Here is a 12502-nt window from a genome sequence, read left to right on the forward strand (position 1 = left end):
ACGGACACACACAGACACAGATACACATACACACACACAGACAGCCACACGGATATGGACACACACAGACACACATGGACACACAGACACACAGACACACGGATACACACAGACACACATGGATACACATACACACAGACACATATACACACCTGGACAAACACACACACGGACACACATGGACACACACACAGACACAGACACACACATGGACACACCGACATACACAAACATTGACACATTCACAGAGACACATCCACACAAGGGAACATTTCCAGAAATATGGGTTTTAGGTTGGAAGGGGATAATAAAATCTGGCTCTGACACATTATAGTAAAATTTAAGAACTCCAAGGATGAAGAGAAACCCTAAAAGTTGAGAAAGTTGAGAAAGACAGTGACACAGGGAAAGGAAGGAAGGTTACGAGGGAAAAAAGGAATAAAAACCAGAGTGACATGAAAAACAGGTGTGTAAAGACCTAATGCAAATGGAGCAGCGCCTTTGAATCCTGTTCCAACCGTCATCTCCAGGCAGGGAAGTGCAGTTGCGGCTCATCGAACCACGGGCTCGGGGAGCTGCCTCCACAAGCCGTCCTGAGAGAAGGACCAGAAGGCGTCGTCCACAGGGCAACAACACAGCAAAGCACGCGGAGAAGTCACGGCAGCTCATTGCTAAGGTCGTCGTAAGTGCTGCTGGAAAATGAAACAGGAGTAACCACACTCCCGGTTAAAAACAGCTCATTGGCCACCCTCTCCCCACCCCCCAAGCCCTTCTAAAATGCAGAAAAGGAATTTTAAAACCAAGAAAACTTCCCACAAGAGCAAAGAAGACTGGAGAAGACATCTTCTCCAGTTGGAGGGATCTCAACATCTTCCGCCATATTTTAACTATAAGATGGAGGGGCTGAGCGACCTGGCAGGGTAGCCGTCAGCCCAGGCCGAGGGACGCTGGGTGCCCACTGGCCCCGATGCTGCGGGCTCCTGACGGCAAAGGCATCCTCCTCACCCGGGCACCACATCCAGCCTGGGCTCGCTGTGGTCCTGCCCGGTGCCCTGGTTCCTGCCTGGGCAGGCCTGTCCCAAGGCAGCGGGAGAGCCGGGGCGGAAACGGGCCGGCTCTGTTTCCACTGGGGGTGACGTTCATGCCTCCTGCTCACGTTTCCTTGGCCTAGACAAGTCTTGGGGTCCGGCCAGACCCCTGGGGCAGGGAGGTGTGGGAAAATGAGACGCTTCACCCCAGCGAAGCTGAGATCTCGCCCCCAGTCCTCGTCAAGGGCGCTGGGAAATGCCGGGGCAACGGGCCGTTCTGCAGAGAGCACCCCCACATCCTACAGCCAGGCTGGATGGCCCTTCCCGGCCCCCCCAACTCCCAGACGAACCAGGGCAGAGGCTCCTCTCTGGAGAAGCTGGAGCTGAGGGATCCCAGCCGGGCGAGGCCCCCTCCCGCCCCCAGCTCCCGGCTGTGGCCCAGGCAGGAGGCCTCAGGAACCTTCTCGAAGAAGGTGACTGGCCCGAGAGGAGGAGCTGCGCCGGGGAGAGCCGGGCTCTGTGCTCTCAGGAGGAGCAGAGGGGGACCCAGGAGAAGCAGCCAGGAGCTACCCCACCTCCCAAAAAAAGTACCTAAAAATTACAATCCTCACGGAGATTAGCAAAGATGCTGTGTCCATAAAACAGAGAACAGGATTCGACATGAGAAGAACAAAGAATAAGAGGCCTCAGAACGTAAACTAAGATGACCACCGTCGACACTGAGCAGCCCCAGACCCCACGGGGGAGGCACCTGCAACCCTGGGCCTCTCCGGCCACCTGCAGTGGGCCACAGGCTCCCCCTTCACGCCGCTGTGGAGCAGAGACCCCCGCCACAGGGCCCCCCAGAGGGTTCGTCTTAACCGGCGAGCACTTAGCCTTTCCTTCTCTGTTATACTGTACAAAATCTACCTACCAGAGCATCCGCTCGCTGAGGGGCGGCCTGCGTGAAAGCCTGTTCTGCTGTAGGACTTTTACAGATTCAGGATTGTTCCTGGAGACAATCCTGTTAGAGAATCAGAGAAGGGGGGAAAGCATCTACAGCACTGAAATGACACACAAGATACTGGAACCTCCCAGTCGGGCCAGGTGGGGACAGGCCGGTCCTGAGCCGTGCGGGAGCCCGAGGTGAAGGGCAAGTGGCACCCGGAATACACACTTCCATTAATTTCTTAATGGTTAATCTCTCCCACAACGCTAACATACTTGGAAAAATGTTGAAACATTTGCAAGTATGGATATCACAACTTCCAGCATTTTTTAATTTTAACTGTTGTTTACTCACAAAAGCAAAATTTATACTTTTTATTGTCCCGGCTTTAATGGCAGCAAGCCAGTCAATAAAAATTTTGAAATATGTGCAGATACAAATTTAATAGAAAGGTTGGAAGATAAACCAACCAGAACCGGAAGACCAGGAGATGGAGCAGAGAATGGAGAGTCGTTCACCGGGGAGCTGGGGCCCTTCAGCCGCGCGGGCTCGGGGCCCGGGGACGCTGGCAGCCCAGGCTCGCGGCGACGTGGGAGCTGGTCCTCGACTGGAGGCTCCTCGACCAGAGGCGCGGGGACGGGGGCGCGCTGGGGAGGGGAGCCCCGCCGGGGGCGTGGGGAGTGGGCGCGCCGACTGGACGCTGTGGGTTTGTCCCACGAGCCGCAACACAACGTGGAGCCGGTCAGGCCGCACAGCCGCCCCTGCAGCCGTGGACGTGGTCGGGGCGCCGGGGCCAGGGGCCGCTGGCTGAGGCATGCGTACGCCTCGCGCCCACCTCCGTCCCTGTGTCCTTGGCTTGAAGAGGGGGTGCGCTCTCCCCCGCCAAGTCCCAGTGGACATTCAGAGGAGCAGCCTGAGAAAAGGACGAGGGGCTGGGAGGAGAGTCCACCAGGCCTGGTTTCAAACCAGGGAGATCCAGAAAAAGAAAAATGAGAACATGAAGGGAGGAAAACGATCAAACGGCACAGAAAGGTTTTCTGGGACTGGAGGAACAGGCTACATGCCGAAAAGCCCTCCATGAGCCAGAATATAGAAGATGAAAAAAGAGTGACGTCAGCCACAGTGCCACAAAATGTCAGCACCAGGATTAAAGCAGAGCTCTAAGAGCTCCGGGGACGGAGAGAAAGGGGAGACACATCTGCAGAGAAGGAACAGGAGTCAGTATCTGGCTTCTCCGTCCCGCTGGGTACAGGTGACAGGGAACGTTGTGACTGACCCCATCTGGGGTGAGGGTCCGCTGGAGGCCACCTCACCTGCCCACCCTCTTTAAGCCAACGTTCACACAACGCAGGGTGCCCCACAGAGAGGAAGACACGGGACCCGGGGAAGGGAGGCAAAGGGTAGAGGGGCGAGACCCTGGACGAGGCTGGGTGCCGGGCCAGGGACCCGGAGAAGACGACGACAGGTGCGTTCAAAAATCGATTTGCAGCCGCTTCACAGAGTGTAAAATATCTGTAAAGTATCAGTGCTCAGCAGACAGAAGTGCTAAAAAAGGAGGCAGTTGTTCGTCCTCCTAGAACTCTAATCGGCTCGCCGGCCGCCATTTATGCCTCGCGGTTACTGCGAACTCTGAACGTGGGCATGAGCTTCGCCGAGGACCCCGTCACACTGGGGAGTGGGAGGAGGGGAGGCGAGGCGGGGTGAGAGGGCCCCCTCCGTGACCCCAAGCGCAGTTCAGGGGCATCGGATCGTAGAACTCATTTGGAAGTTTTGAACGGTGCCACGTATTATTTGAATGAAAGAATAAGACCAGCCTAGAACGGCGTTGAACTCCTGGAGCTGTCGACGGGGAGGCGGAGGGAGGTGGGACGTGGGGAAGGCGGCTTTTCAGAGCTGGGGGGATTTTCACTCGGGGGGAGCTTCAACAGCCTGGGCCCTCCAGGAAGAGTAGAAGTTTCCGTGTGTGCCAAACAATATGGGGTCACCGCTAGGAGATTAAAATAAGAGTCTGACCCCCAACCCATTACAGAGTTTAAACTCAGTCAGTCCGATGGAGGAAAGACCTGGTCAGTTAAAGAAGAAAAAGACATACGAGTGTAACTAGTGGGGAAGATGGATGTTGGAGACATTTGCAGTAGTGTGATTATTTGCCTTACAATCCTAGAGATGCAAATGCCAGACTTTAGAATTAACCAGAGAACTGGGCAGGAAAGAAAAATGACTCCCATGAAGCCTTGGCTGGTGATGGTGTCCTCGTGGCCATGCGCTGGGCAGAGATCGACGGGAATCAAGTGGGCGGGGGCGGGAGTGGGGGCAGGAAGGGGCTCGGGGGAGCTGGTCCCCCTCGTCCACAGGGAAAGTCCACAGACACCACCCCCTCAAACCGAAATGTGGGGCAGTGCAAGCAAAGTTATTTAGAGACATGGAGCTAAATACCAAAAGTCTGTAAAGAGCTGAAAGTGGTGGCCTCCGGGGAGCTGGCAGCAGGGACAGCTGCTTCTCATCACAGCCTCGGGGAATGACGAGACTCTTACATTACAGACATGCTTAATGCTGGTTAAAATGAGCACTAAGTGCATAAAAGGGTGGAACTCGCCTGCCAGGTCTCAACACATAATGAAGTAAAGCACCGAGGCCTGTCGGGAACGGGTGCCGAGCGGGCCCGGGGAAGGTGCCAGAAGCAGAGCCGGCCCACCCACCCACCAGTGCCCCGGTCTGGCGAGGACGGGATCTTCAGCAGGCGGAGCCAGGCCAGCTGCCAAGCCACCAAGGAAAACAGATCAGAGTAAAACCTTTCCTTCTAACAGTCACAGAGATGGATTTTAAAGAACACACCACGGGGTTAGGAACAAAGCAGGACAGAGCAGGCGTCTGGCCTCGGGTCAGGAAACAAGAGGCCGGGGGAGACGTGACATTGTCTGTAACAAAATGTGCAAGTGCTGCACAAGAAAAGAAACAGAATTAGAAGTAACAGCCTGGAGGAAAGTTTTGCAACACATAAGACAGGCAAAGGAGTATACACAGTGTATGTAAAGAGTACTGACAAATCAATCAGTAAGAGAGAAAACAACCCTGGAGAAAAGGAGCAAATTCCAGGCCAGACCCCTCACCAGAGCTCCGAGGGCCAGGAGGGGGTGGAAAGACGCAGCCTGGCTGGGAGCCTGGGCCCAGCTCTTAGGGCCACGAGTTGCCAGCGGGCGTCCGTCAGACTGACAACATTTTTAAAACTTTATGATACCAGGGGCTGGCAAGGGTGCTGGGTGGCTGTGGGAGGCGCTGGGGGTAACAGAGGGTGTGGCTGAATGTGGCCCAGGTGCAGCTGACCACACGGGGGCTCCTTGAGTCCTGGGGTCAGGACACCTGGGGGGGCCGCGCACCTGCTCAGCTGCACAAGTGCCTGCCCCAGGGGATAATGCTCCCGCTTTGTCCTCAGGGTTCACGGCTCTCAGAAGGGGCTGCTGGGGTCCGGCTCTGGTGTCTTGGCTTCCCCACCTGCCTCATGTGCTTGCCCTAGTCCCCTTCTGTTCCCTGGATCACCCCAAGAGGAACCTCCTGCAGGAAGCTCTCTCACGGCCTTTCCTTCTGGGGCCAGCAGTGACCCGGCTGTGGACCCCCAGGTATTTGCTGACCCCCACCTTGCAGAGGCTAGCCCTGCACACAGGGAGGTGAGCCCCACCCCCAGTGGGATTAGCCCTGCCCACAGGGAGGTGAGCCCCCGCTCACTGGGATTAGCCCCACCCACAGGGAGGTGAGCCCCCCCACTGGGATTAGCCCTTACTAGGTTTAGCCCCGCCCACAGGGAGGTGAGCCCCCCCACTGGGATTAGCCCTCACTAGGTTTAGCCCCGCCCACAGGGAGGTGAGCCCCGCCCCACTGGGATTAGCCCCACCCACAGGGAGGTGAGCCACACCCCCACTGGGATTAGCCCCGCCCACAGGGAGGTGAGCCCCCCACTGGGATTAGCCCCCACTGGGTTTAGCCCCACCCACAGGGAGGTGAGTCCCGCCCCCACTGGGATTAGCCCCGCCCATCGGAGGCTGTGCGGTGATCCTGGCACCAGTCTGCCCCCCGCCCTCTCAGCCCTCTTGGAGCGTTTACCCTGTTTAACCCTCTGAGCCCTCCACAGGTGAGGAAACGGTGTGGAGAGCCGACGCCTCTTACCCAAAGTTGCACAACCAGTGAGTGCCGGAGTTGGGATTCGAACCCGCGCAGTGGTTTAAGCGCTGCCCGCTGCACTCTGTGCTCAGCCCCGCTCCCCTGCGGCCCAGGACCGAGCCCCACTGCTTTGTCCTGTGCCATGCCAGGGTGGGTTATTAAAATATTGTAATTAATATTCCATGAATTTAAAAGAAAAAAAGAAATCAAGTAAAATTAAAGGAACTGTCCAACTTCACTCCTAGAGTAACTAGTTCCCGAGGAAAAGACTGTGGAAAAGCACAGAACGCTGGGTGCCAACGCCGGCTCTGGGCCTTAGGGACCCAGCAGCCCAGGCCTGCCCTGGCCCCTGCGCCCCGGGTTCTGCCTCCTTATTTGTGCTCTGTCAGGGAGGCTGCCGCGACTGTCAGGGATCCCCGCTCTCCAGTGCCGCCGCCTTAACTTCCTCATTCCGGAATTGCTCGTTTTGTCTTCTCTCTCGTTTGGTTCAGCGTCTCCCCGAGGGGCTCAGGGGCCCGGTTTCCCCGCCTCCTCAGAGTACCTGCCCCTCCCGGGTGGGGTCACGCAGCCCGCCCTGCTGTTCCCCCAGCTGCAATGCCCTTCCCCACACCCCCCGCCCTCGGGGCCGGCGTGGAGCTGGGCTCGGCCTGGGCTCTGGAGGCATCTGCTGGCGGGATGCGCGCGGGCGGAGGGCCTGTGGGCCTGTGTGCGGCCGGGGCTGCAGGGCCCGACTCCATCGGCACCGGGGCAGGGGGCCGCGTGGCCCCAGACTGCTGTGGGTTTGCCGGGAGATAGGAAGTCACGGTGTGGGGGTGACATGGTGGTCTCCCAGAAAGAGTTAAAAATATTTACCAAAATAAACAGGGAAGAACCCACCTGGGATAAATGCCCCTGAGCTCCGACAATGGTCCCACGCTTCTCGCATCTGTGCTGCAGCCTGTCGAGGCGCCTAACGTTGGGGACATTCTCCCCGGCAGGGCACCTGTGACCCCGGGAGGAGCAGGGGCGAGGCTGGCCTGCCCCGACACGGAGGCTCCCAGGGCGCTGCACGTCTCAGGGACTCCCCTGTGGGGTCCCCCTGCTCAACCCTCTGTTCACTGAAGCTTTGGGTCTAAACCACGACTGAGTGTCATGTCCTGACGTTTTCGGAGCCGTCTGAAGCAATGGTACACGTAAATTAGAATGTCTTAAAGAACTGATGTCCAGCGGTCCCGTCCACCTGGAAATAGGGTCTCTGCAGACGTCGCCACGGACCTGGAGAGGAGGTCACCCTGGACCACAGCGTGCCCTACGCCTGATGACGGGTGACTCTGTGGAAGAGGCGACACCGCCGGAGAAAGCCGTGTGTCGGCCGAGGCAGAGGCGGGGACAAGGCAACCTCAGGCCAAGGAGCTCCCGGTGGCTCCGGAAGGGACCGGCCCTGCGTCGCCTGGACTCGGGGCTTCAGCTCACGGTAGGAGGGGTGACCAGTCTGCTGTTGAAGCCCCCGGGTGCGGGGCCTGTTCCAGGTGACCTGTGCGGCCACCACGCTGGTTTTCACGGGGTCTTGCTTTTCATCAGGCCCCCGTGGAGACCGCGTGGCATGGAAAGGGACGTGGCTCGGTACCCTGTTGACACTGAGCTGCCTCTGGCCGAGCTGTCGCTTAGTTTCTGTGTCACTGCATTTCCCTGGGACCTGCACAATATTCCCGTGGCCACTGGGGCAGCACCTGGGGCACCTGACGCAGAGTTTGGAACCTGCTGCCCCTACACGGCTGATTCGAGTTGGCATCAAGTCGACTAAGAAAACCCAAAGGCTGCCAGGAAAACCCAAGCCCGGTCAGAACCTCGGCCGTCATTTGCCTCTGTGTGCCATGTCCTCTGTAATGAAATTACAACTGGCATCACTGTGCTTGGGCCAGCCCCCCTGCCCCGTGCCACCTGGGCCACCTCAGGGGATGGGGTGGCAGCGTGCAGGGCAGCTCCCACCCAGATCCCCCGGGGTGTCCGCTCCACGCCAGGCCCAGCTCCTTCAGGGGCCCCAGCAGGGGGCAGGGGGCAGACCCTGAACAAGATGTGACAAGCTCCAGCTGGGGGCGAACAGGGCTGGGGGCAAGGCCGTTCCAGGGAGCACCGCGAGCCCAGAGGCCCCAGCTCGAAGGGCCCCTGGCTGTGCCCCGTGGACTTGGAGGAGGGCGCAGAGGGAGGGGCAGAGGGGAGAAGGGCTCGGGAGCACCCCAGGGGTGCTGGGGCCGAAAAATGGGGAGCCGGGCCCTGGAGGGCTTGAAAAGGCTGCTGGGGGGAGGTGGGGCCGCTGTCGGAGGAGGGGGAGGCGGCTCGGACCAGGGCCCTGGAGCAGGGGTGGGGGCTGCTGCCTGGGCCTGTTTTGGAAGGAGAACGAAGGAGCTGCAGAGATGGGACAACGCCCGGGTTTCCGGCTGAGCGCTTGCGGGGGGTGGGGTGAGGACGTGGGGGCAGTGAGACCTGGGGGTGAGACCTGTGGGGGTGAACATCTGGGTGTGAGCACCTGGCGGGTCAGTACCTCTGGGGGTGAGACCTGGGGGTGGGCACCTGTGCGGGATGGTGGTGCCGTTTATGGAGGTGGGAAGGCTCAGAGCGGGCTGGGGACCGGGCAGGGGTGGACCCCGGCACTGGCCTGAGGTCCCCACAAGGACCCAGCGAGGCTCACTCGGTCTCTGCCCGGGTCACAGGTGAAGGGCCTGCAGCGGCCGAGCAGCTCAGGGTCGGGGCCTGCACCGAGGGCACCCGGTGCCGCGGCCACGCTTGTCTGTCCAGGGCCTCCGTCCACACAGGGCAAACCCTCTGTCTCCCGAGGAGGCTGGAATGAAGGCCCGGCCCAGCCCGTCACCGAGGGTCCCCTGGGTCCCTGGGCCCACCCCCACTGCCCTGGCTCCGGGAGGGAGCCCCTCTTTCCCTGTCCCATTCCACCCCACAGCCTGGGGTGGTCGCTGCACCCCAAACCTGCACACTCCGGCGCAGATGCCAATCCATGACCCATCCCGTGCCCGCCCTCGGCGAGTTGGCCACTATCATGGCCTGGAAGGCTGGGGTCCAATCCCGAATGCCAGGCCCTGTGGGGAGCGGCAGGACTCCCTGTCCCTGCCTCCTCAGCTCAGCTCTGCACCCCAGAGGCCATGTGAGTCCCGCAGCCCATGGTCCCGTGTCCCTCTGACCCCATCCAGCCCTGCCCAGGCACATGCAGCTCTGTCCAGCCCAGGCCTCGCCTCTTGGCCCACCGAGGCGAGGGCTCTGGAGGTGGGCTGGGGCCGAGCACACGGGAGTTCCCAGGCCTGGCACTTACCACATGCTCTGGGAAGGGGACACGGACCCTGGCAGGGCCATTTCCTCACCCCGGTGTGGCTGCAGGGGGCCAAGTTAGCCTCTTTGTGGGGTCACACCCCCCTCTGCTCCCAGGCCACTCACACACTGGCCTCAAGGGAGCGGGGCCTAGGGAAGGGGCCCAGGGGGACACAGGGCACAGCTGGCTCATCCAGATGCTCCTCTGGTCACCCCCCAGGAGCTGACCCACCTCCACCTGTCAGCTCCGGGGGATGCCACGCTTCGCCCCCATGCATGCTGTTTGGGTGCCTCTGACGAGCGCCTCCATCCCACCCAGGGCCTGGTGTGTGAGCCAGGCCTGGCAACTTAGCACCTCCCAGTCTCCAGCCACAGAGACTGGTTTGGGGGGGGGGCCCTGAGCCCAGCCGGACCACCACAGGCCGCACCCGGGAGCCACCCGGGGAGGCTGAGCTTGGGGGTGCACATAGAGAGCCGTGGGCACCGTCCTGCAAGCCCCTGGGGACAGCCTGCCCGAAAGCGCAGCCTCTGCAGAGGAGAACAGACCCACAGGTGAGAACAGACTCCTGGATGCAGCCAGGCCTGAAGCCATGAACTTCTCCCTAGCATTGGGGTCACACAAATCAAGAAGTTTCCCTTTTGCTCAAGACCGTTTGGGCTGGTGTCTGCCCTCAGAAAAACCCTGACCGGGGACTGAGTTCCACACTGGCAGCACCGGGTGGACCGAGGGGTCAGTGCCAGGCGAGGGAGGGGAGCAAGGATGCCCCAGGGCAGAGGGCCCAGGGTGACCTCCCCAGAAGCCAAACTGGGGGATTTGGGGCTGGTGTAGGCAGCACCAGGCCAACCTCCTCCAGGCTTCAAGGGCTGGACTCGGCTGCCCCGGGCACTGCCAGGCCGTCTAAGGGCTGGACCAGGGGCGGGTCAATGACCAGGCCCGAGCAGCACAGACCTGGAGGCTGGAAACAGCGGATGTTTATCCTCTCTCAGTTCCGGAGGCCAAGGTCCCACAGGCGGCAACTTCGAGGGGCTGTGACGCTGCCCCATGCCCGCCCGAGCCCTGGTGGTGCCTGGGACCCGCGGTTCCCTGACGCGCGCACACCGTTCTGGTCGCCACCGCACCTTCACAGGTGCAGCTCTCTGTGTCCCCGCCTCTCCCGGCAATGACGTCATGGAGGTGATGTCATCTTGAGATCCTTGGCTGTTTACACCTGAAAAGGCCCAGTTTCCAGCAGGGTCACTTGAGTGTGGGGGGCTCTTCACCCACCACACCTCCCTCTCAGTAAACAGCTCATTTCGGATTCCTCCCCGCTTCTGTCTTGAGCACCCCGAGGGACAGGACTGGGGACACGCACACGTCCACCAATTGCGCCCTGTCACTCGCCGGGGCCGGGGCTCAGGGAGGCTCTCCCGCCCTCCCCACCCCACAGGCCGCAGGGAGAGGCCACCGTGGGAGTGACGGGGAGCGTGGCCGGTCCTCTGTCTGCAGGCGCCGGGCTCCTCTCCGGCAGCAGGTGTGTTCCGGGCCCGGCTTAGACCCCAGCGCCTGCCGCCAGGCTCTGCCCAGTCCCCCTGCCACTCTGAGTGCCTGCAGGAGCCCCGAGGTTGGGTGCTCCCCAGAAATGCTGGGAGAAGACTGCTCGTGCTGCCCTGGACCCCACACCACGGGCCTCACAAGTTAGAGCTCTTCAGCTTTTCTGCAAAAAACAGCCACCACCACTGAGTGCTTACTACACGGCGGGCAATTTTGTAGCGCTTTACACGGATTAGCTAATTCCCTCTTCCCGCCAGCCTAGGAGGAAAGTGTTGCTGTTTTCTCTCTTCCGCAGATGGGGAAGCTGAGGCACACGGAGGTCTAACGGCCTTCCCGTGCCCCATGACACCTCCACAGGCTCTGGTGTCAGAGCCGGTCTCCTAGGATGCATCGGAAGTGTCCCCGTGCTCGCTCCTCTCAGGGTGGGTGGGTGTGGGGTGGGAGTATTGCGCCGTTTATAAAAAGTCCTCAATGAAACCATCTGAACCCAGAATTTCCTTTGTGGGAGGGTTTTGGATTGTGAATTAAATTTATTTAACTGGTATAAGACTATCCAGATTTTCTATTTCTCTAGGATCAGTTTTGTAAATTGTATTTAGTCTAGATTTTCAAATTTATTTTCACAAATTGTTTCATACTATCATCTTATTGTCTTTTTCAGGACCTGTAGCTATGTCCCCCTTTTCATTCCTGATATTGGATTTTAGGTTTTCTTTTTCTTTTTTTTTTTTTTTTTAATCTTTCCCGGGGTTTTTGTTAATTCTATTAATCTTTTCAAAGAACCAATTTTTGGCTTTGTTGGTTTTCTCCATTTTTTGCTTTGTTTCCTTGATTTCTGCTTTTATTTTGATTATTAACTTTCATCTTTGGGTTCAATTTGCTATTTTTTTTCCTAGCTTCTTCATTTGGAAATGTAGCACGTGGATTTTCAACGTTTCTTCTTAAAACTGCAAGTTTCTTCTAGACACTGCTGTAGTTGTATTCCTCAATGTTTGTCATATTTTCATTATTATTCACATTAAAATAGTTTGCAACTTCCGTTGTGATACTGGACTTATTGGTTATTTAGAAGTGTAACGTTTAATTTCTAAACATTTGAATATTTTCTTGTAGTTTTTCTGTTATTGAATTTTTGTTTAACTCAGAGAGGACACAACACATGACTTCAATCCTTTGAAATTTGTCCAGACTTGTTTATGACCCAGAATCTGGTCTATTTCGGCAAACACCCCATGTGCACACGGAAGGAGTGTGTGTTCTCTGGTTGTTGGTGCGGTGCTGTACGTGCACAAATTAGGTGGGTCGGCGGTTCCTGGTGTTCAGACTGGGTGATATTGGCTCCAGGATGACCAAAGGAACAGAGCTCAGACACAGACCCTCGCTGACCACCTCACGTTCCTGTGAATGGTGTGAGGTAGGGGTCGGAATTCTTTTTTTAAAATTTTTTCCCATATGGATATCCAGTTGGCCCAGCACCATGTATTGAAAAGAGCAGGTCACTTGATTTATGACAGGGGCTCTCCTCCAATCCAGTGGGAAAAGTAGTCTTTTCAATACGCTGGG

This window comes from Choloepus didactylus, chromosome 9 (assembly GCF_015220235.1).
Source record: "Choloepus didactylus isolate mChoDid1 chromosome 9, mChoDid1.pri, whole genome shotgun sequence".
In the NCBI taxonomy this organism is placed as follows: Eukaryota; Metazoa; Chordata; class Mammalia; order Pilosa; family Megalonychidae; genus Choloepus; species Choloepus didactylus.